The 24,726-nt window shown below is 35.7% G+C and overlaps 1 long non-coding RNA gene across 1 annotated transcript in view; it reads right to left on the reverse strand.

Annotated features, from left to right (window-relative positions):
- The window catches only part of LOC118680170 (uncharacterized), a 118,327-nt gene extending 94,418 nt beyond the window's left edge, over positions 1 to 23,909 (reverse strand). Inside the window, exons 1-2 of the long non-coding RNA XR_011395594.1 lie at positions 23,759 to 23,909; positions 5,501 to 5,561 (exon numbers count right to left, since the gene is read on the reverse strand). This is a non-coding gene — a long non-coding RNA (uncharacterized lncRNA). The remainder of the gene's footprint in view (positions 1 to 5,500; positions 5,562 to 23,758) is intronic.
- Positions 23,910 to 24,726: the final 817 nt, after the last annotated feature.

Consider the following 24,726-nt stretch of genomic DNA (forward strand, 5'->3'; position numbering starts at 1 on the left):
CTCGAAAAGCCGCCCTTATTTCTCTGAAATTGCTGCAAATGTTTCTCTTTCCGTTTTTACTGTTCCTTTTCATCGAGCGAATATAATAGAATTGTAGAAACGTGCCACACACGAGTGTTGCAAATAATGATGTGCTGAATACACATGCACACGCTACATGCCACAGTGAGCATTGCACGCGGCCTCATTCACGCCATCTACGAGCCATCAGTTACACATTTCGAGAGGCGTGTGCCGTCAAGGTCTGACTGTCGCCGGTGAGATGGAAACCCTGCGTTGGCGTAATATTTACTATTTTTTTGTAGTTTGGGGGATGTTAAATGGGTGGTGGCTGCGGAATAGAACCTGCACACGTTTTACAATAACAAAAGGCCAGTAAGTGAGACAATTGGATAAGAAGCATACTTGTATACGTATACTGACAACATGAAACAGACGGACGAGAATTGGGGAATAAAGGATAAATATAAATGTAAATTTACAGCTACAACATTGATTGGTTCTAGTAGAATTACTTTTGCTATATTTGAGTTCGTCGGCGTGCGGTTTGGTTCTTGATTTATTTTAGTTCTTTTTGAAACTAACCGTCACAATTGTAACGCATGAGTTTTTTTTCTTTTCTGAAACTAATCGTATCAATCTGTATCGACGTGTCTAAAATAGGCAGAAGGTGTTCTTCGAGAACTTCAATTAATTATTATCTTTTTGAATACTACTGGTAGTCAGTACTCTCCAAACAGAGGTCTGAAGAAATGAAGAAAAAGAAATGAACAACTATGTGAGAAAGCAATCAATTAGAAGGTGTTGAACTTTCTGGTCGAAAAACTCGAAATATTTAATGCTTGGATTCTCAGTAATAAGCAATGAAAATAACTAATCCTGTTGCCACAACGTCTGGGTCTACTTAACCGGAGCGGACTCGGATTTTTATCCGGTCCAGGATTGTCAACTCGGCAGTATTCCACCAACTCACACTTAAGAGATTTTTTCTGTCACTACAACAAAAATAACAAAAGACAACCGATTAGGTTATGAACGGAAGCTCCATTGTGAGGATTACCAAGTTTCCATTAGATGTTGTCAAAGACCACTTAACCCCACTTGAAATTTGAGCAATAAATCAGAAATACTGAGAATCTCAAAGCCTTTTTAATAAGATAACGAAGTAGTTTTGGCACAAACTATAAACAGTTTGAAAAAATGTCAAATAATGAGTCATTAGCCTTTTGTAAGTGCTTTCTACGACAATCAAAGGCCGTTCGGATGTCAGAGAGTACCAAACTACACAAATCGCCAATCTGACATAACTAACTTACCCAAGTACTAATTTCAACACTTACAGGTCTCCCAGAGCTCCAGATTTGATTCCTCTGATTTCGTTTTCCGAGGTTATATGCCAGAAAATCGCGGATTGTTGCCTAGCTCAAGGCATACATTTTGGTTCGACCCGACCATCGATATTCTGCCGAAGATGGTCGCAAAAGTAAAGGTGCACATAGCAAAAGGGGGTATTTTATCGATAATCATCAAAACCAGTTAAGGTTAGCGGATAAATAAAACAATATTTATTAGTTTTTTTCGTTACTTTCTCTTAAATCCGGAAATCCATTACAGTGAACAAAGATTAAATGTTGCATAAGTAATAACATACACTTCAACCCCAAAAATAATCCTACCAAGCTCTGCTATGTACAGTATCCTGCCACATTTGTTGCACAGCTGTTTGTAAATCCGTTTTATGATCGATTTGCTTGCAACCAACTGAGTGCTACTCTCCAAAGCTGCAGATAATTGTCAACATGGGCTCGCACGACACGTCTGGCATTGTGGCGGTAAGCAGTTACGCTAACGAAAAGTAAAGACTCGTCAGAGACCCACGCAGTCACACACCGAACGCCAGCTAGCTGTTTGCAACGGCTACAAATTTGACAACGAAGCAGTTGCTGAACAGCAGCAATCCGAAATTAGGCTGTGTGCGTGCGCGACGCATCCCACCCACAGCCGAGAGCAACACGTAACAGACGCGATACAATAAGCCTTATTTGTATGGCACTACCTCGCCCTCACACCCCTCCGTATGAAACGCTGAAAATAAGAACAAATGGTGGAGGTAATAGTCAAATGGCACAAACGCGCTTGCAACACAGTATGTCATAAGGTGGGCCAAAGCACATGTCAATGCATGTGACGTCATGCGCCGGCTTGTGGACTCGGAAGGAGGCACTGTGATGATGTGCGTTACGATTGTTATGCCGCTAATGCTGCTGCCGCGTGTGGCACAGCAACTACACATTACATGCGGGTGGTGGTGGTGTTGGTGATGACGATGTATGCCATCAAATGACGTCCAAGTTGGCGTGTCAAAGCGATGCGATAGTTTGAATGTATGTTTGCTCATAACAACTCGCCACTTTCCACTTCGCGCTCGAGTAGCGTGGCAAATCACTGCATTGCGTATGCAATATGACGCGTCACGTGTCACAAACGGCTGCCGCAAGCATGCAGCACCTTCACCACAGTCCACGTCACATCCCATCAGTTATGCCCCCCGGCAACCGTCGGCACAGCTGAAAATGCCTGTGGCGTTTCGTGTTGTGCGAAAATCCTTTTGACAAATTGTATTTACAATTTTGTGTTCGATAATTGCAGATTCTTGAAATATTTTCATATGCGAGCGGTTTATAAGTCTGTGTCTAATCATAAGGCACAAAAAAAGCTGCGCTGCACCTATCTTCTAATATTTGGTACCAATACTAATGGTTCAACAGTGGAGAATATTCTTAAGTATCTCCGGATGGATGTTGGAGAAACATAAAGATTGCTGAAGCCAATGAGATTCGACTCGATTCTCTCGACGGCGACCATAACCGAATTGCTTATTTTCATACCAGTATAGGGTCCAGTTTTTTATCTTTAAACAGCGACGTGAAATTCGTGAAAGTCTTTATTGACATCAAGGGGTCTAGTACCTCTTTCGAGTCCGACTTAAATACTAGCCGAGTTTGACAGATGCACACATTGATGTGAACTTTCAATTCCAGAATTTTATATGATTTACAACTTAAATAGTTGGAATGATGTCAAACGATTTGAAGGAACACAGATGTCATCAGTGCAATATAAATTTATTTCGAGGTCTTAAGAAGGTTCGGGTTTCGGTTACTGAACAAAATTATGACTCGGTATATTTTTTGACACATTACGTTTAAAAAAAAACAAATCTCTACTGCTTTATCCAACTGAAATCGTAGTTACACCAAATGTAGAGTAATTAATACCAAGAACGAATTAAGGGTGTTGGGAGTAACTGCGAAAACCCCTCTCCATTGTTGACAATTGTGTTGTGCTTAAGTGGCATATTTCTTTTTCACCCTCTGCCGCACCCTCTTTTATGCAATTCCGTCAACACTTTCACCGAAAATAAATTGCATTTCAATGCGAAAATTTTTGCACAAATTTCGGAAAGTATATTCACACACATACATCTGCCTTTATTGCATGCATTCGAGCACATATGTATACTTAAGTACATGAGTCCACATAAAAGCGTGGAACTAATTAGTTAGTTGACAAATTGATTGGTTCAAATGCTGATTAATCTCAACAATCATTGTTCGTAGCACTCAGTGCGTGTTTGTTGACAGTTAAGTAGGGCGTTAGGCATTTTCGTTTAATTCGTCACTCATAATTAGCCTTGCGATGTCACTCCTCTCACTAATCTCAATAGATTTGGTGAAAATTTGATATTAATTGAACAAATGTTAGGAAATTTGGAAAATATTTTCGCAAACACCTTTTATCAGATGGAAAAAGCACTTTACAATAATTGAAGATACATACATACATATACTAAATATATATACACTAAGGTGGAGCGAACATTTTTTTGTTTGTTTTTGGAGGGTAAAATTTGTAGATTATAAAAAAAAATAATTGTTGGAAAAAAAATTTTTTTTTAACATCTAGAGGCTCCTTTTAAAAAAAATTTCACTTTTAAAGAAAAAGCTGTGGAGGCTCTTTCCGGCCAATTAAAAGCCATCAACTTAAAAAAATTTTTAGTGGTCATTATTGGAGTTTTAGGACTTAAACGACAACATGCTTTCCTTAAACGTTAAAATAAATTTTGAGTCAAAAACCATCAAATTCGGTAATTTTTATATAAATGTGAAGAGTTTAAACCAAAAAAAATTTTAACTCTAAATTTACTTTAAAAGTGTGTGGGCCGCTTTTAGATGTTAACATTTTTTTTCCAAGTCCAAGTTTTCTGTGTTATAATTTACAAATTTTACCCTCCGGCTAAGCAAAAGAAAAAAAATTTTCGCTCCACTCTAATATTATACGTGTATATAATATTATATATAGATGATAGGTATTAAACTAAAAACTAGAGAACTTGCATTTATTTAATAAAAAATTCAGAGGGAACTGAATGATATGCTTCTATTAGATTTAGCATTTCAAACAAACTATAAAATTATATACTATTCGATGGAATATTCATTATATTGTTTTTGTTCGGCAGGTGGCGCTTTAGTCAAGTTCTGCGAAAAATCTTATTACAGGACATGTACTTGGGATATCATCCAAAATAAGCTTTTTTAATAAGCTTTTCCTATTTTCTATTTTGAACTATGTTGCTGTATATATTTATAACTAATAGTAATGTTTACTTATTGCGAATAAGTTTTGAATCAAAAAATAGAGAGTCACGAAATTTCTTTCTCAGAAGAGCATACAACCTTGTAATTTTTAAGCTTTGAAGCTCGAACTTGCATACAGTCATATCTTGCTTAAGGTTTAAAGCTATGTAAAATCTTATATGGAACGTTGTCAAAGCTAAGCTAGAGAAGATTTTGAGGATTTAAGCAGCATTCAGCATCTGAGTTGCAAATCGGCTAAGAAGAGAGGTTTGAGCAAATATTTATGGTTAAAAAAAAGGCCAGATCTAGTTGCATTCAGTTTTATTGAAATTTGCTGCTAGAATCGGTAACTCAATGAGAGAAATGGTATTGATGACGTCGTGATTTTAGGTGGGATAGACTCGATGATGAATGCATAAGCTCAGCTTTATTTAAAAATCTTCAAGAAGAGATCAGAAAGTTTAATTTTAAGTGTTTATTTTCTCTTATAAAAATATTCAAATTTTTAATTCCAATTTGAAGAAATACTAGCAAAGCCGTGACTTGTCTTAAATTTTAGAGAAGATATGTTTTTTAAGCAGGGTTGAAATCATTGTATTACAAATACAAGAAAAAATTATAACGAGGACCTGTTCGAGCAAATATGTTCGTGATTTGGAAGAGATATGGTTGAAAGTTGGAAATTGGGAAACAATGAAATTTTCTGAGCTTCCCAGGATATTACTTGGATATGCTCAGAAGAAGCGCATAATGATTAGAATAAAATCAATCTTAATGCGGAGTAAACTTGGTATCTACTAGTGCTAACAATAAAACATGTCATATAACGGTTTATAAAAATACTTAAAAAAATCACTTACCAAACAATTTTTGTTGAAATTTCTCATTTTCGTTGAAGGATGTCACAATCGCTTTTGTAATCTGAAAATGGAAGAGATATATGTAGGTTAGAATAAATATGAAATATATACTGAAAAGTAAGAAGTAATATAAACAGACTTTGGCAATGCAGTACTAATCTTTATATAATATATTTTACAGTTCAGTCTGGTTTCGTAAGAAAATTTGGCGTAATAAAGACTTGAATTACGACTAGTTAGTTTTTATGTTTCCAGAACAAGTGCTTATTCAAGAATAGATCAATACCAAAACGCCTGGCATACATAATAATAAGACACAACTAGTGAACATCATAGAGCTCTTTATTGAAAAATCAATTGAACAGCGACATTATTTTGGAGTGGAATCTTCCAAAACCGCATATCATCTGACCACACACATTAACCGTATTTGATATTTATATTTAACACAATTAATGCCACATCTCTTCTACACGAATGAGAAGAGTCATGATTAAAATCATGATATCCTAAAATAACATTGACAATAGGACGGTGAAACAAATATTGAGTCAACAAATAAGGTAGGACCCAGAGAAAATTAACATAATGCAACTCATCAGAGAGAAACCATGAGCTTCACCAATGCAAACTTCGAGAAGGATAAGACAAAATATGTATGTGTGAGAATTTGACAATGAAGAAGATGCTGAAAGAGAGTATTTCTAGGAAATACTTGAAAAATATTGCCAGCTCATGATTATTTTAATAGAATGCCAAAATGGCTTAAGAGCAGCACGCAATGCAGTGAAGGAAAAAAAGATCTGTGAATAATAATCAAAATAAGAATAAGTAAGTCAAAGAAAGAGCTCTATGCGCGCAAGTGGTCAAAAACAAAAAATGAGCAGACAATAGTCGTGGAAAGAGACGTTAAAAGTGGCCGCGCGATGCTTAGCGACCTTTGAAATGCTGCTGAAGGGTAACGAAGGGCATACGCGCATTAAATATGCCCAAGGAGGGGCTTCTATCTTGATCAAGGTCCATCTGTATGCATTTGAAGTTATTTGGGTTAGCAGATGTGCGACGGCGCACGCGATCCTTAAGCAGCATTTGGAGCAGGGCTGCTCAAATGGTAGACAGAAATAACACACACACACATATATATATATAGGTATATATGTATATATGGTATACTTTTAAAAAGCAAAACCAACAACGATGACTTTCGCTTTTTTTGCGCGGCACCTGAGCAGCAGTCGACGGAGCTGAAGTGATAGCAACGTGGTGTGAGTGCAGACAATCGGCTGTCAAATGTGAAGCGGAGGTGGCCACTTTGCGGTCGGTATTATTTATGTATGGCGGTTTTTTTTTTGCTCTATTTTGTATGCTTGTAGGTTTTTTGAAGAATGAGGATATGTTAAATTATTAGTGGCCTAAAAAGCTCGCGGCCAGTTGTGCTCAAGTTCAAGGATAATGGCAAGCGGCGGTTAGTTGGACAAGAAGACTTGCTTAGAAAAGGTAGGAGACCAGGAAAATTACGTGACACAAAAGAAGAATAGCACCGAAAATATATATACCTAAAGCATGGGTTTCTAACTACTTCGATAGCAAATATTTGTTGGTATAGGGTTGACACAAACATGTATTTTAAATACAACAATTTTTATAATCAATAAAAAGGAGATAGAAGCATTGTCTAAGCAAATAATCCATATTAAATTTTGTGAAGATATCTCGTCAAATACAAAACATTTCACACAAGAACTAGGACTTGACTTTGACTTAACCACTTTCACCGATCAGTTTGTATGGTTTATATGTTCCGACAAATGAGCAGCTACTTGGAGAAATGGATGTGTTCGGACTGATATCTCAAAATATACTTTATAGGGTCTCCAATGTTTCCTTCCAGGTGGTACACTCTTCAGGGTATAAAGGATGAGAAACAATCCAATCAAATACAGGTGACAGATTTTATTAACGGAATAAAAAGATTTAGTTTAATAGGGTTGCCACATACATATATGTTTTTAAAACACGCCCATTATTTTGAAAAGTTACATTTTTAAATTTTGACGACGGATCAGGATCACTAATTGTGAACACCGAAGCTATTTACAATGACATTCTGGAAAAAGGGCGTGGTTATAGTCCGATTGTGCGCAAACTGTGCGTAAAAGGAACGTAATGAAAATGTTTCGAACTAAACTACTTCGTTAATATATTTAGGTATAGTAGTATCTGAGGTACGACTTCTAAAAGTTCGATATGCCACGCCCACTGTACAATATTTTAACATGAGCTTACTCTGTTATTCTAGTTATCTATAGTTATCAGTTAAATTTTACATTTCTGACGTTATTTTTTTAGACATTTATCGCCTTTAAATAGTTTCGAACATAACAAGAAATGTAGGCGTGGTTATTACACGATATCTTTCATTGGTACCCAATATCATAAAATGGCGAAACGTTCACTCTAAATTTGTCTGGTAAAGATATATTTAGTGCCTTACGGGTTATATAGATTAAACCTATTAAAGGGTGGTACAGCTGGACTGCTCACTATTACGTAAGTCGAAAACTGACGGCTTGTGGGCGTGTTAAGGCTACGTTTTTCGACAAATACATAGTATATAGAAAAATGTATTGAATTAATAAACAAGGTTAGAAATTTTTCAGATATAATTTATCTGAAAGCAAGCTCTATAAAAAAAACGGCCCCCTTTTTTATTTCTTTCACTTCCAAATACAGTTTTTTTTTTCAAATTTGTTAGTAGCTACCGCTCTTTTTAATGCTTTCATTTTAATTCTTATATTTTTCGTTGCTGATTCGCAGCGCACAATGAATAACACATTCCAAAATTTCGTTATGCTATTCTTTTTTGGGTTTCTTTAATTTTTTTCAACTCTCCTGAGTCTCTGGAGCGCTGCTTCATTATTATTGGCGTAATTCGATATTTTATCACTGCAAGATCAGCTGAAATTTTTTGTTTGCACAGCTTTCGCACAAAAATAAAAGGGTTTAGGTGCGCAAAAATTTCTTTTGACAAGCCTCGAACATTCGCAAAGCTTACTTTAGTTGTATTATCTCTTCGTTCTTTTTCGTTTTAAGTCACTCGCAAAAAAAGCTATAAAAGTTAATACGAAAAAAATGGAAGACTTGCTGATGCTTGCAGTTATTGATTTGGCTTCTGCTACGTAAGTTTCCACTCCAGTTGGGTATCAGAGGCTTTCAACGATTTTCTTGCTTTCTTTTTTTTTTGCATTAATTTTGCACCTCTTTATCGTTTTTCTACACCACTTGCTTGTAGTGCCAATCAACAGTTGTGTTTTTTCGGTAGTTTGCTGCGGCACAGATTTTTAGTTGTTAATTGGTTTTGAATTTCAAATCGGCCGGAAGCATTACACACTTGATGAAACACCTTTTTTCCATATGGAGTAACGATTTTTTTCTCTTTTTTGTGATAGTTTTTTTTGTTATTGTAGGTGTACCGGCGAGTGTTTGTTATTTATTTATTTACTCGGGTTTCAAAGAAAGCTAGCCAATAATAGGGAGGAATACATAGTATATATGGTACCATATATGTACATCAGAATAAACTGTATGGCGTCACTTTCTTTTGTAAAAACGCAGATATCAATTACAATAAAGTGTACGGATTGAAATTTAATCAATACCTTCAATATATAAAAAAATATATACATGTATTTATATACAATGTATATTTTTTTCGAAACATAAAATATGAAAACCAAAATTCTAGAATTAATTAAAGAAAGAATATTGATAATCAAAAACTTAACAAAATTTGATCGAAATTTGCTATCAAAATCGGTTGTACTCCTCCAAATACTGATTTCTCTAGATAACATGAGCTGAATTTTGGAGATCGAGTTGAAATCAACAAAGATATGGAGCCTAATTGATCGTTTAAAGCTTTCTAAAGCTTACGGTTAATACCTAAACGATTATGGACTCAATGGAGCTTAGACCACACTGTTAGTTTGCAATTGGTAATTATGAGCCAGCCTTATTCCAACATTAACTGATTGTTGATCGAAAATTTAGTCCAATTACCTCAATACTTGCTAAATCAAACAGAGCGGATGAATATCTTCAAACGACGAGTTGATAGAGACTTGCTAAACTATTCTACAAAGTTTCTTTTCTACTTTGAAATCGCAAGAGGCTATTGAATCGATCATCCTCATCAAGGTTCAACTTTCACTCTTTGTAGGGTTTTTCACCGGCTAATCTTCAATTACTATCAACGCAGGTTAAAAATATTCTCGGATGCAGGCTTTCGAAATTGTTTGGTCATCTTGACCGTCTATAATTCTTGATATTAAAGCTGAATCTCGCCCCTTTTGCCATCTTATCCTTCTTATATGAACTAACTGGTATTGAATTAAGCAGATTTTTAATGGATTCGTGAAAATTTAAATGTTTAAAATTTATTTAGTCAGTTGGATAAACCGATCGTTGATCTGTTCTTGCGATAAGTTCTGGTTTATTCAGCAAACTTAAAATAATTATTTATATCTAAATAGAGCTTAAAGTCTTTATTTTTTCCATCGAACACCAACATTTTTTTTTTATCGCTTCTTCACCTGTCTTTCCAGTCAAGTTCGAACAATCCACACGAAAACCAACTATGGTACTTAGCTGGTTGAGTCTACAAAAAATTATTATTATATAAAAAAATTTCCCCAAAAAGTGATTACCCTATAAGATGTGAATCAACAACTTGCCCCACCTAATAATTAGCTGTTGTGTGCATTTCGAAGTAAATCAATCAAATGGCTAAATCATAGGTATTCGGAGGGAGTATTTCATGCGTAAAGGATGCTGTAATTAAAACGCAATATAAGCGTAATTATGTAATGCTACAAGAGTGTAAATATATAATATACATATGTACATATATACGTGTCTGCAATAAGGTGTAATTAAATAAAGCAATATTATTATTTGAAAATAAATGTGGAAAGGTCTAAAACGAAATGCACATTTGGTGCAAATGGCTTTTGATGTTCGGAAATTATGTGTGTTCACACCGACTGAAATGTGCTTATTAAATGCGGAAAATTTGTGAGTAAACACAGATGGACAAATATATAAACAAAGCAAGAAATTTTGAAAAACGCACGACACGACTAAACAAACATGTGGGAAAAGAAATCAAAACGCAAATGAACAGGTAGGAAGGTATATAGGTATATAGTACTAAAAACGTATAGAAGTTATTCTTGTGCGGGGAATTTGGGAGCGTGTTGTGGTAGTGAGTAGATATATAATAAAGTATAGATAGGTGTACACAGGTATATTCAATATTTTCACACATTTGCACAGATGTCTCTACCTTCCAGTCAAATAAATATTCACATACAATATATTGAGTGAGACTGTTGAATGGTGAAAAATGGTGGAAAAACCCGCCACACTTCACAACCAGCCACTACGTTAGTTCCACGAAGCCAATGCGCTGATTTTTCTACAGATTGTACTGGAATTTTCGCAATTAGCGGACAAATATTTTAAGCAATTAGTTAGAGAGACGATACAAAAGTAATTAGTATTTGGACTGTTAGGACAACAAAGACAAATCTTGTGGTGAACTGTAAATATAGGAATAGCACAGGTAGCAGACGAGTATATAATATACGAGTATTATGTATTTGAAAAAGGAGGTTCCAAAAAGGTTTTGTCTGCAACTTAGTTATATACGAGCAACAACACTGAAATTTCCAAATGCGTTATGAATGGCAAGCAACACAATAATGCGAAACATTAAAAATACGAATTAGATGGTTGATGAATAATAAGGTTTCCAAAATGAAACCACTAATTATACAGGTATTTCTGCATTCCGGCGTGGCTTGATTAGCAATTTGATTCGATTTCTAGTATTCTAAAGAACAAATTTGTTTTTTTTTTTTTTAATAAACATGTCTGCAAATGACATTTATGATTATGAATGGAAAAGCATCGCTTAAAAAAAAAAAATACTGCAAACTTTAATCTGCATGAATGGCTGAGTCGCTTTAGCCCTGTCGGTATGTTTGAACGTCTGTCTTGTCTGCATATACGGGCAACTTGTTCTTCAGTTTTTCAGATATCGATCTGAAATTTTGCACACGTCCTTTTCGCCCCAAGCAGCTGATCAATTGTTGTATGCATCAAGTGCTTGTGTGGAAAACTTTATCATTTGACGAGATATCTTCACGATATTTGGCATGGTAATCGGTCTGATCGAATCACTATAGCATATAGCTACCATACAAATTGAACGATCGGAATCCTGTTGAAAGAGCGTTTTGGTCTAATTGATTTTAATTTAATCTCGTATAACCATTATTAAAAATAATTAAACATAATCAATACATCTGTCTTCTGCTAGTAGAATAAATCTAGGTTCCTCCCTGTTATGGCCAACATGAAATAGTATGCTAATGTCGGTTGCTTCCTAATAGGCATTAACAAACCCTGGATTTTATTTTTTGCTTTGAAAAACTTGTAGGCCCACCGTTTGTCCCACAATGTTAAGCAGCTCCGGTGGTATAGCGATGATTTTGAACTTGAGCTCGTCAACGGCCCGAAGATTGCTGGCACACTCTCTGCTTTTTAATTGACTGCACAAAGAACTGAGGGTGTCTCAAATCTGGGGATCCATTTTTGACAATCACTTCTTTTGACATCTGACACTCAGTGAATTTTTGTTGCATAAATTGAATAGTTTCTCTAGTTCATCTTATTTAATCGATTAGTTTAGTTTATCCTATTTAATTGATAAATTAATTGAAATTTAGTCTCGATTAAACTCATGCTTAAGTTTTGAAAACTTATACGGCTGAACGCCAAAAAATCTCTTGTTCGTTTATGCTCTTAAGTTAAATGAAGCTATGTTAGTCTAGGCTCTAAAAGAATTTAGTCTTTACTAAATGAATAAAGTCAATATGTTCTAATCTAGTCTAAATTTGTCCCTTAATTCGTAACTAACATAGGTTGCGATAATTTAATTACTTTAGATAAGTAATTAAAATTTAATTAAAATATTGTTATCTCTGTGTCTAATTTTCTAAAATCTAAACTTAAAGCAAATGAAAATCAACTTAATTAACTAGTAACTGAACTATTATTAGTTTTGTTGAATGTATTGTTTAATTTTGAGAATCACTACTGCTCAACGCCAAAATTTTTTTTATCTTAAGTTAAATTTACTTAGTCTACTCTCGAACTAAATTAAGTCCCTAATATGTGACTTAAATCAATTTGTTCTAATCTAGTTTTAACTTTCAACTAATCTAAAACTAATTCGTATCTAGATTGCAATCATCTAGTTGTATGTAATTAAAGAATCATCAATTTATCTCCACTAGATTTTTTCTAAATTTAATCAAATTACGCCAACTGATTTCCAAAAATTATTTATAACTTCTTAAAATTCCAGCTCGGCCATGAATGTGCCAAATTCCATTTGAATCAGCAACCAACTAATCATCCGAAAATCGTGACTTTTATTAGTTTGCCCGTGACTAGCTGCATGTGGTTGGACGCAACTGTTGCCGTGTACATACATATTTACGCACTGACTAAAGCTTTACACGTCTAAGTAATCTCACGACTCCAAAGTGAGAATATTTATGGCACAAACCGTGCAAAAAAATAAATCGCAAAAGCCAGCGAAGCACAACAAATTATTTTATGCTTGTCAAATAAACAAACATCTTATGCTAAATAATTTAGCTTTTTATTTAATTTTGAATTTATTCATTTATTCTACGATTTCTTTTTTAATTTTCTAATTTTTTAATTTCAAAAAATTGGCTTAATGTAGATTTGCCAACGCCCACGTGAAGCTCAATGGAAATACCAACGAAATTAAGACTTTGGTCTTTCTTGTTTTTTTTTTCTTCTTAATTATCTAACTGTATAAGATTTCGCGCGTATCATCTCGGTGATGGGCATGAAATTTATAAACAGGATTTAAAAAGCTTTGATAAATCGTTTCTCATATCAGCGCGGCGGCGGATTATTTAGCATTAGAATTAGAATTTTCATAATCACAATGAATAACAGATACCACATACGAGAGAGTGATAGCGTGAGCGGGGAGCGAGGGTGGGCGAGGAAGTGAAACAGTGAAATAAAATGTTTGTGTAGATGCAAATGTGGAATTTTTGTTTGTTTTTTTGCAGCTTTTTCTGCTTTGTCTATATTTTTTTATAGCGACGGACAAGAGTGCTGCTGGCCAACCTTGCCACCAGACAGCAGTCGGAGAACCAGCTCGCCAACCAGCTGCGACTTCAAAAGAGTTGCGTGGGTTGTCATTGTTTAAATACATATACCACACATACAGACACAGCTAGATATGCTAATACCTAAGGCAAATGTGTAACGCTGAAGACGTACAGGCTCGAAGGCAGATACACGAGCTAACTCAGCTAACCCAGAAAGCGAAGAATGAAGTTTGTTATTTAAAAGCTTTTGATTTCAATTCTTCTATGGATGTGTCTCCAAATCAATGTAACAGTAAAGCTCAGAGCACCACCTTGACGTAGCGCCGAAACCTCTCTTCTACTTTCCGGAAGGATGGTTCTGGAACTTGATAGGTTATAAACAAAAAGTTATCGATAACATTTTTGGAAATTTGTGAGTAGAACCAGATAAGATCCTACTAGAATCGTGGTATATTAAGAAATGTGTTAGCTCTCCGACATCACGAGGGCTTTTCGCGTGGTTTGCTTGCTCGATGATGACTAACATAGAGACATTCAAAATCGAAAATAATTTTATGGTATTTGAAAGATCTTACAAACGATTTGGAGCCTAAAAATAAAAGCTTTCTGATTGCTGTTGAATCTACTTTAAGTAAGTGGACTACCATTGCCAAGATATAGTCCGACAAGTAGTAAGTGAGTTATTGGGAGTCATATGAGAAGTTGAAGCTGAATTTTAATAGAAACGGAGATTCAAAGAGTCTTAAAACATGAAATTAGTAATGCGTTATGATCTAGATGCTTTGAGCTTTACACAGGTACTAAAAACTCCACTAGCGAATCGCAAAAAATCGATCGAATGTGCATATATTTGAAAGCATTCTCCGAAAATTTGAAGTTGATCCGGCAAATAGTAGATTTGAAGATATATGCGTATTTATAATAATTTTTTAACTTACTGTAATCGCCTCCTAAAATTTTCTAGAATCACTGTTTTCAGAGTCCGTGAGGAAAAAATAAGTCTAGCATGTTATAGTGGACCGATTTACCTGAAATTTTTAGAGAGTCTTCTTTATTGACTTGTCTGAAACTTGCGATATCCACAAACTTAAATTTTTACTATTTATGAAAGATTTGAAATTTGAAAATTTTTTTTTAAACATTTCCACGGTTCCAGACATTATTCTATATTTAGGTGGCCATATTTGTCCCGGCAAAATCCGAGACGGTTTTTATTAGTCATCGATTTTTTTCCATATTATGATTCATAGAAAATCGCGACATATAATAGGTGAGAGAGCAACACAATTTTATTCAGTTCATACACTTTTTTTTTAATTTCTGAGCCCGAGAATCCGGACTGTCCCGGCCAAATCGGGACGAATAGTCAGCTAAGGCTAGACCGATCAATTTGAATTTTTCACACGACCTTCTTAGATACATACTTGTATATCTGTCAGGTAATGATCGAAGAAATTTTATTTTTCTTATATTTGATATTAATTTTGATTTTTTAAGCCTTCAGGGTGGCTCAATTTTTTTCGCAAAAAACAAAATCTCGCCATTTAGTCAAAAATTTGACTAGTTTTTTGATCATTACTTATATTCAATAATTGTTATATAATTTAATTTTGGGTTTTGGATTTGAGATAATTTTAAGCAGAAAAATGGCCTTTGTTTTGGAATATCCTACTTTAGATCGGTTGCGAGATCCAGCGAATCCAAAATTTTTCAAATTTAATCACCCATTATCAAAGTATATTAAAATCTGTAAACGTGCATTATTTTTATTTATTTATTTAAATAAAATGCCACTTAAAAAATAATCACAAAAAAAGTGTTTTTAATTGCAAGTGGATATAACCCCTTGAAGTAGCTTTATAGTAAGCTGTTTTGTGTTTAATTTATCGAAGACCTGATCAAATCTCAACGTTTTGCTCACTGGGTAGCTATTGCTTTGCGCTAGCACAAGAATTTATTTGACGTGGCTTATAAGCGGCTAATCATATGGCAAGAAATATTGTCCAGCGCACACAACAGCAGAGCTTTCAATGTCTATATGTATGTATGTATGTGTGCACCAATAGCAGCCGGTGGTCGATGTGACCGCTGGCAAGTGCAAAAGGCACAGGCAGCGCCATATGTCCACATTAAAATGTATATGTATGTGTGTGTGTGCAATCTTCCGGATGATACGCGTGTGCAATGAGGCAAAAACTAAACTCCTAACAACAGACATTTGTCGCATCTACTATATATGGTGTGTGCGTATATATAAATGGCACAAATTTACATATGTATGAATGGCGGCCAACATATGTACATATGTATGTCTGCCTATATGTATGCATGTGTTATTTGTAAAACACTGAATGAACGCGCTTTGAACGTTGTTGGCGTGTTTGACGTCGAAAAAACCAAAACAACCAAAATCGCAACAACCAAAGACACAACAACAATAACAAACAACACCTCGAGGCGCTTCATATCGCAGCGTGTTATGCTAATTTATTCTAATTCTTTGACATATTGACGTTGTGATAATGATGTGACATCAATAATTTTGTAGTTGTTGTTGTTGCTGTCTTTGCGCCTGCTGCGCTACAATTTTGCATAGCACACAAACAAAACCGAGCGCGCAACTAATAATAGACGACAGCCGAGACATTTGGATAAACCAGCAATCAATTGATGACTGGCTGGCCAGCCAACGCTGCTGCTGCAGTCGACGTTGACGCTGACGAATGCTCACATGCTTGTGCCTGGGTGGTTTGTGACTGGTGCGTTTGTTGGTAACATATTGTTGTTGTTGCTGGTTGCTTGGTTGATTGGTTGCTTGGATGATACGCCACTGCCAAGCCTAGTTGGACATTAAATGCTTGTAGCAACAACAACAATAACAATAACAACAAGAAACAATGTAAGCAATTTCTAGTTTTGCTGTGAAGAGTCGGCAATTGCTATTGACAACAAACAATGCTGCGGCTAAAAGTCAAGTTGACAACTGCCGATGTAAGCAAATAGAAAATAGTAATAACAACAACAACAATACAAAGTATACTAATATAACAAACAATTGACACAGGTGGGCCGCAGTTGCTGGAGGCTGCGTGCGAAACGGTTAACAATTTTTTGTTAGCTGTGGATGTACGATCAAACAACAACAAAAACAACTAGAAGAAGAAGAAGCAGCATGAAAATTTATTGCTGCTTTATCTCTCCGTAAAATATGTGTACATATGCAAATAGTAGCGTGTTGCCGGCGTTTGTGAAGGACGTTGGGTTGCTCAAATCGGCGCGTCTACGAAACTACTTGCATTTTTACAGTTACAATTTTATATAAATATTTTTCGTGATGAGTGGCAACAGCTCAATGCAAGCAAGATTATTTAATTAATTTGTTGGAAATTTACGGGGCATGAGTGGATAAATACATAGTATATGGAATTAATAGGGTGGTCCCAAAGAACAATTAAATTTTTATAAACACAATGGTGGTCCCACAAAATAGTGAGATTTTGGGTTGCTCGCAAGAAATTCGAAATTCCGTCGGAGTAAACGACTCGTGGGGTTGGTAGAGTTCATCACAATATAAGACAGATGTAGGAACAGACAAAAAGTACTGCCAAGAAAAACTGTTAACTTCGGCAACAATATACCCTTCACAGTTGCATTTCTTATGGCATAAAAGGGTATAAAAATATCTTTATTTTAATTCTGATCGGTCAGTTTGTATGTCAGCTACATGCTATAGTGGTCCGATCTGAACTATATATACGGAAATAAATTTCGTGAAGATATCTCGTCAAATAAAAAAGTTGTCCATATAAGGAGTTGATTTTGATCGTACGGTTTGTATTGCAACTATATAATATAGTGGACCGATTATGCCGATTCTGACAAATAATATCTATATATATATATAGATATATATGTATGTACATACTTTATAGAGTCCCCTACGTTTACTTCTAGGCCTTAGAAACTTCAACAACAAAGTACACTATTTCTACAACAAAAACACTCACTTATCCGAACTAACCTCGTATCAATACATAAATTAATATTTTTTTACTACATTGTAAACTATTTATTTCCACTTCTTCGCCACACAAATTTGCATGCCGCATCTACATTGCAACATCATACAGTTAAGCAGTCATCATTGACCACTTGTTGGTTGTTGTTTTTGTTTCAAATAAATTCTTTAGTCAGAATTGCGTTAGTGAAGATGCACTCACGGCCGGCGCGCCTTCAGCAACATCAATATCGTCATGAGCTGTGTACTTCCAGCGAGCAACAAGTTAAACAAGCCAATAAATCTAATCGAAATGGCATAGCGAATCCGCTAAACAAGCAGCCAAGGTGGTCAGGAACTAGCGAACTATGCGCAGGGGCAAACATGCTGATATGGCTGTGTTTGCACAGGTGGGTTTATACCAAAGTTCGATAATATAGATGTGCAACTTGTATTCTTTAAGGACACAATAGATATGTTGCCCGAAGTTTTCTTGACGAATGGAGAACCTGAGACCATATTTGCCGACTTTGCTGAACGTAGAGTCTTATTATAAACTTTTTCGTATCAGAAAAATACGAGGCGGTTATCTGCTCAAAGCCAATATTTTCTTCAACTAGATTTTGAATTGAGATTTTGTTTTGGCCGCCACTTAAACACATTATTTATCACTCGTTGGTCACGCACATAATATACTCAACTGTGATGGACGCGGTTGGGACTAACTAAGTAAATAACTAAGCGATGTAGACCACTAACTCCTCACAGAACAAAAACTACTTACAAGTTAATTTTGTAAGATATTTGAATTATAAATATAGTCGAATGGGATCTATTTGGATGAATGAATGGATTTGTTAAATAGTATAATCCCTAAAATCAAATTAAGCGGTCAAACCGGTTACTAATTATCTATTTTTTATTTCTTCTTTTTTTGACGCTTTCAACTATTCAACTGAAATCACTTAAGATACTACAATGTGAACTAAAAGAAATATTTGGGAATAAACCAGACTGCCTTTTTTACTATTTCATAAACAAGCTAAGTATGGGGTCACCATTTCGTTGAAAGATCATTCGATCTTAAAGCTTCTACAACAAAGTTTTCTAATTACGCTTTTAATGACTTAGAGCTCATTCCTTAAAAGAAAAAGGTTGACAAGGAATCACATTTCTATGTCAATAAGTTAATTTTGCAATTTATAAACAAATATTTGTCGGGTTTAACTTTGGTAGAGATACTACTTTGGTTCACACACAAAATTCTGAAGCGTTCCACACTTAATATTATAATTTATTTAGTTATAATACTAGCTTATAGTTCTAACATCGGTCTATCAGCATCACTAAAGACTTCTAGGTTTCGGATAAGCTTATATTTGTCATTTTTTGAAAATTGTTTTATATAAGTTTGGTTGCTAAGCAACTCTTATGAGGTTAATCACATATATGATTAGCATTATGCTACAGGTACCTCAGAACAATGATATGTGAGTAGTATGTATATATGTTTAGAACTGGTTCTTGTAGACACTAGACTCGTTATATTATATAAGGTAAGAGATCGCATATTAATTTTACTCGATGCTGTCACACACGTGATGTAATTTTTGGGCAAAAACATCGAAACCATCGAAGAAAAACTGAGTGTTTTTTTTGGATTCGTTAAAAAATAAGGTGCAAAGTATCTGTAATTTTGTGCACCAAAGAAAACTGAAGCTGCATAAGGCTTGCTATCGGTATTCAAAATGAGGCGTCGCACATATTTACATAAAAGTGAACGGTTCTTTTAATAATTAATAAATAAAAAAATAAAAATAAATATCGGGTACTTTACATTTTTTTTAATACCGTTACAAGGTGGGCGTGGTTGCTCTCTGAATTTCATTCTGACATCTTATAGGTATATCTCAATTTTTAGTCATTTTAATTCAAATTAGTCTAATGTACTGATCAATTTCAGCTTTTGTGCTTTTACAGAACACAGTTAACTGAGCAAAACCATAATACATATGTGGCAGATAATTAAGAGTACAATCTTTACTCCACCACCCATCGTTAAGCTTAACGTATACGTGAGAATGTGTGCGTGTGCAAACAGTTGCAATTGTTCCTACATAGTATTACAAGTGCCACAACCCCGCACCGTTTAAACGCGCAGACGATTGGCAATTGTAAATAAATTAAATTCACAACAAATATTTTATGCGTTTCTTCATGTTTTGGTTTTTGCTCTATTCTATTTTTATTTTCAGTTTTTAATCCACAACAACTCGACTGTCATTGCTGACTGTTGTCACTACTCTGGTGGCTGGCTGCTGGGCAGGCATGCAATTGCGGTTGTGTGGCAATGCAACTTGCATCTCAATTCTCATGTGTATCCGCGCGAATTCTTATGCATGCATGCCGAGGCTTGTCCGTCCATCTGTTTGTTTGTTTTTCCGTTGGCCAACGACAGTTGATTACATTGGACCACACGGAAGCGTGTTGCTATGTGAAGTAGCTCAGCGGCAATGTTTTTCTTTGCGATTGCATCGTTGCAACTTGTGATTGCAGCGTTCGGCTAGAAGGCTACAGAAGATGCGTTCACTCAATTTGGCTGTGATTGGCTCGTGGAATGAATGCCAGCAGCGTGGATACTCAGCTGGGCATTGAAATATTTTTTCTTAAGAATATCGGTGAGAAATGCACTCTTGCGATTCAGTGGAATTAGCATACTCAGTGGAGTATAATATAGATATTCTATGTATAATTGAGATATAGGGATGACACGAGCATATTTATGGATAGTTCTAATCCGTAACTCAATACAGTTCTCTTAACTACTTTTATGGACGAAACTGAGAAGATATGTTATTTAGATAAACCATTTGAGAATTGAAATGAGTGAATGAACGAAACTTCTACCAGAAGTGCAACTACCATAAAAGAGGTGCATGAAGTTTAAAACGCGTTAATGTGATATACGATGAATTATTGTTTCCTCTTAAACAAAAAAAAAAAAATAAACAAAATCAAACAATAAATATCTCGTACTAAGAAATAAAAAAGAGAAGAAAAGGGTGAGAAATCTTGCTTGTTGATATTATAGAGAGCCCTTCAGTTCAATCCAGAAACAATCTACAGGAGTATAATTCTTAATATTATAAACGAAGGTCTTATGAGAAGGAAATATGGAAATAAATCGATCCTTTCATCTTTTCATCCTACAGATAATTGTCATTGATCGAAAAGAATTAACCATACAATATACGGATAAAGGACGAGAGTAATTCTTCAGTCAGCTCGATCAACTCGACTTTAGGTTCGATTGGCCTTTGCTAAAGGGCTTTGGCAATATTATATATTATATTTTTCAACAAAAGTAGATCATAGGTTTAAAATAGTCTCTCAATTTGTTAACGAATTTCACAGTTCTTCGTTATTATATCTCGTTTGGAAACCGCATCTAATAAGCCCAACTACAATCAAGTTTCGGGAGAGATTGTATGAAATTCAAATATCTCATGGCTAAAAGCTATAGAGAGTAATATTATACGAGTACATTTTCAAACATTGCGAAAGCCACAAACGAAGCCTAAACGTTAGCTTAGTAGAATGTTTTTTACATTATTCGCCCACAGTCAATCATATCGTTAAGACTCGGAGCTTTAAGAGTGAATTACAATCAGACTAGACGGTATACAGTCATTAAAAGGTGCTAGATAATTCTAGAAATCAAATCTCGTAGTCAATCTGGGACTACAACATAAACCATACAAGTATATGATAAAAATGAACGATAAGTTTCAAGGTAAACATTTGTGAGCAGTCAAATATGTACTCTCGATATGTTTCAGAAAGTGAAAAAAAATGTGGTAGAAAGCTTTTTTATAGATCACTCCTTTTTTCTCCTTTTTGAATGTTATGTAATTGGGGAATGTAAAGGACTGAAAGCTTTCAAACTACTTTGAATTGTGGATAGCTTGTGGAAAAATTTTCTTTCAAGACAAAAAATACTACGATGCCGCAGCGCGTATATCTTGTTCTTTCCTCAGACGATATTTAACTCACCATCCACTGAATGGTAGTCACGTACTCGGCTACTGTATATCAGCGAAATAACTCTCTTCATTAAAAACTAATTAGTTTCCAAAACCCCTATTGGGTGGCACGCAGTTCTCTGCAAAATATTAGCCAACCAACCTGAGCAAATTAAATCCTTTCATACCTTAATACGCACTTCCATTCAACCCGGATATAAACAGAGGCAGTTATATCATAGCAACAGCTACGTCGGCTGATGAATTACGAAGCTGTAGCAACGTGTGTTAGCGCTGAAAGCTGGTGATGCTCTTAACAACACCAACAGAATGCAGCTGTTGCACGAATTGGATGCACTCAAGCGTAAAATCCAACCTAATACAAACTGTCATGCGTTGAGCACTGGAGGCCTGCTGGGTGCTCTGCGCGTTGTTGCTTACGTCGTTTACCACGTAGTGCCTCAAACGCAATGGATGTTGCCACACATAGAGATTAGAGTTAGATAGTTGTTGCTGGGTGCGTATGTTGAGCATTGTTGTTGTTGTTGTTGTTGTTCATTTTGTTGTTGCTGCTGTCAGTAACATTAGTCGCTTGGCCCACCAAACTCGTAGACTACTGCATATGTATGAGGCATGCAACAACCGTCATCAATATCAATGGCAGTAACAACTTCATAGCAGGACATTAGATACAGCTCACCAAGGAGTTATAGGTATGTTTGTAAGTGGCAACAACAAGGTGGCATTAAGTAAGCTATGACGTTGCCACCGTTAGCGTTGTTATTGCTGTTGCAGGCGTTTGTGCGTGCATCGTCCGCTGTCCGTTGTCGCCACCACCAACTGTGTCAATTATGGCGTGTTTGCTTACAACATGTGGCAAGTTATCGCAACGGCGTTGCATTTGCAACTTACGCAATGCATAAGTAATCATCACACACACCCTCAACAAAACATAAGCGGAGTGGAGAAACAAACAAATATGTGGATTGGCAAACATTTGCGTATCTCACAACACAGCTGTGCGGCAAGGCACAACACTACGCTGCCCACGTAAATGACGCACAAATTTGTGGACGCCTGAGTGCATTTCACTACACAAAGAATGATGTGGCAAAGCTGTTAAAACAGTCAATAGCAGACTTGTAAATGTTGTGCACGCACTTCGATCAGCCGGAAGGTGAGAGTCAGTAACGAAAAATTAGACAAGTTTACGAGTATAACCTCGAAAACATATGTAGTATAAATAGTGTTGCCACTCTTTCCGAATTAAATTTGAGGCTGAAGAGTTCAATTTATTTTTGTGAGAGAATAATCGGTCAGTTTGAATGGCAGCCATTTCTTGTAATGGACCGAACTAAACAATATGTTCGGAGAGCGTTACTTTGGACAATAATTCATGCCAAATTTCGTGAAGATATCTTGTCAAGTAAAAAAGTTTTTAGCCTTTAAATAATTTTTCGTAAAATAAGCGGCGTGAAGCTGAAAATCACTTAGTCTTATAAATCTAGCTCCGGTCAATCGTTTCCTAAACTACCACTTGCAGTTACTACATCCTATGTACTAGTATATATGTATGTATTATATAATATATTCAAAGATCGAACTTTTGCATATGTATATTAAGACGAATTGAGCCTGTCTGCGTAGCGGCTGATTTATAATTCACTAAGTCAACCCGATGCGGCAAGCACGTAACTATCTATACAAATCCACGAAAATCTTCCCAAAATGATATATTTTAACCTTCTTACTCCATAACCAGTTGGTCCATATAGTAGGTTCAGAACCTTTGAGGATCAACTTTTCCGGTTCAGGAAAGATACTGTGCAGTCTGAACCCAAAAGGGATTGATGAGCAAACTATAGAAATCTGTGAAAGCCGCATCCCATTCTATCTAAGCGAAACATATTTTCATTTCGGGAGTAATTTTATTTGAGTTTATGTTCAAGATCCAGCTTCAAGTATCGAACTTCGACAAAATTTAAGAAATAAACCAATCGCAACTGTTATATGTTACCATATCTTTCTGGTCAATATTGAATATGTATTCCGTGCAGCTTGTCTTATGAGGTATTTGATAAGCTCTAGTCTTCTTCAATACTAGATTCTTATGACACCAGTGGCCGAAGTTCGAAATTTGATATTTTTAAAAAGTAAAAAACGAAAAGTGTCAAAAACAACAAAGACTGCTCTTATTTTTGAACTTTTTGAATAGTTTAAAGTTTTGTTTTCGAAAGATACTAATGAAAAGGTCACAGTATTCAGAAATTGGCTACATGAAGAAGACTAGGTCAAATAACTGTTCGATATATTTATTTTGTGTTAATATTCTTGACCAGAGCTTTATATAATCTTAATTTTACGAGTAGAAAGACAAATTCGATATTTTGGATTGAACATGTGTAAATAAATCCAGAAATAATCGCTACTCAAAACTATGGAATTTGAAATATGCACATTCCAAAATCTGGCAACCTTACGCATTTTTCAGAGCAATATAGTCATTTGAAAAGTAAGCAATTGGGAAGATTAATTGAAAGCGGCGATGGAGGCGACAGAAGCGCATACCTGTTCAGCTGCGCTACCTGTATGTGCCACAAGTAGAGTAAACTGCGGCAAGCGAAAGATTTAATCACATGTGCATCGTATGCGGCAAGTAGCGGGCAAAATGAAGTGTTGCAAGGCAAACCAGTGGACTCGCTCAACGCAGCCAGCGAAGAGCTCTTAGCAAGCAACCTTGGCTTGACTTGGGTGTGAGAAATGCACTTTTAAGTGGCAACGGCGTTAGTATGCCACTGATGGCGCACTGGCGGCTCTTAAGCTTAAGCAAGGAGTACATCATCAGTGCGGAGACGTGCATGTGGTGACGTTGCAAGCATCTTCGGTAACATTTTTGCTGCGTCTGAAGTAAACGCGAAAGATTAACGAGTGCAATGGCGTGCGTGTGTGCGAATGTGTTCGCGTGCATTTATGCAACATCACAGC

This window comes from Bactrocera oleae, chromosome 3, assembly GCF_042242935.1.
Source record: "Bactrocera oleae isolate idBacOlea1 chromosome 3, idBacOlea1, whole genome shotgun sequence".
NCBI classification, from domain to species: domain Eukaryota; kingdom Metazoa; phylum Arthropoda; class Insecta; order Diptera; family Tephritidae; genus Bactrocera; species Bactrocera oleae.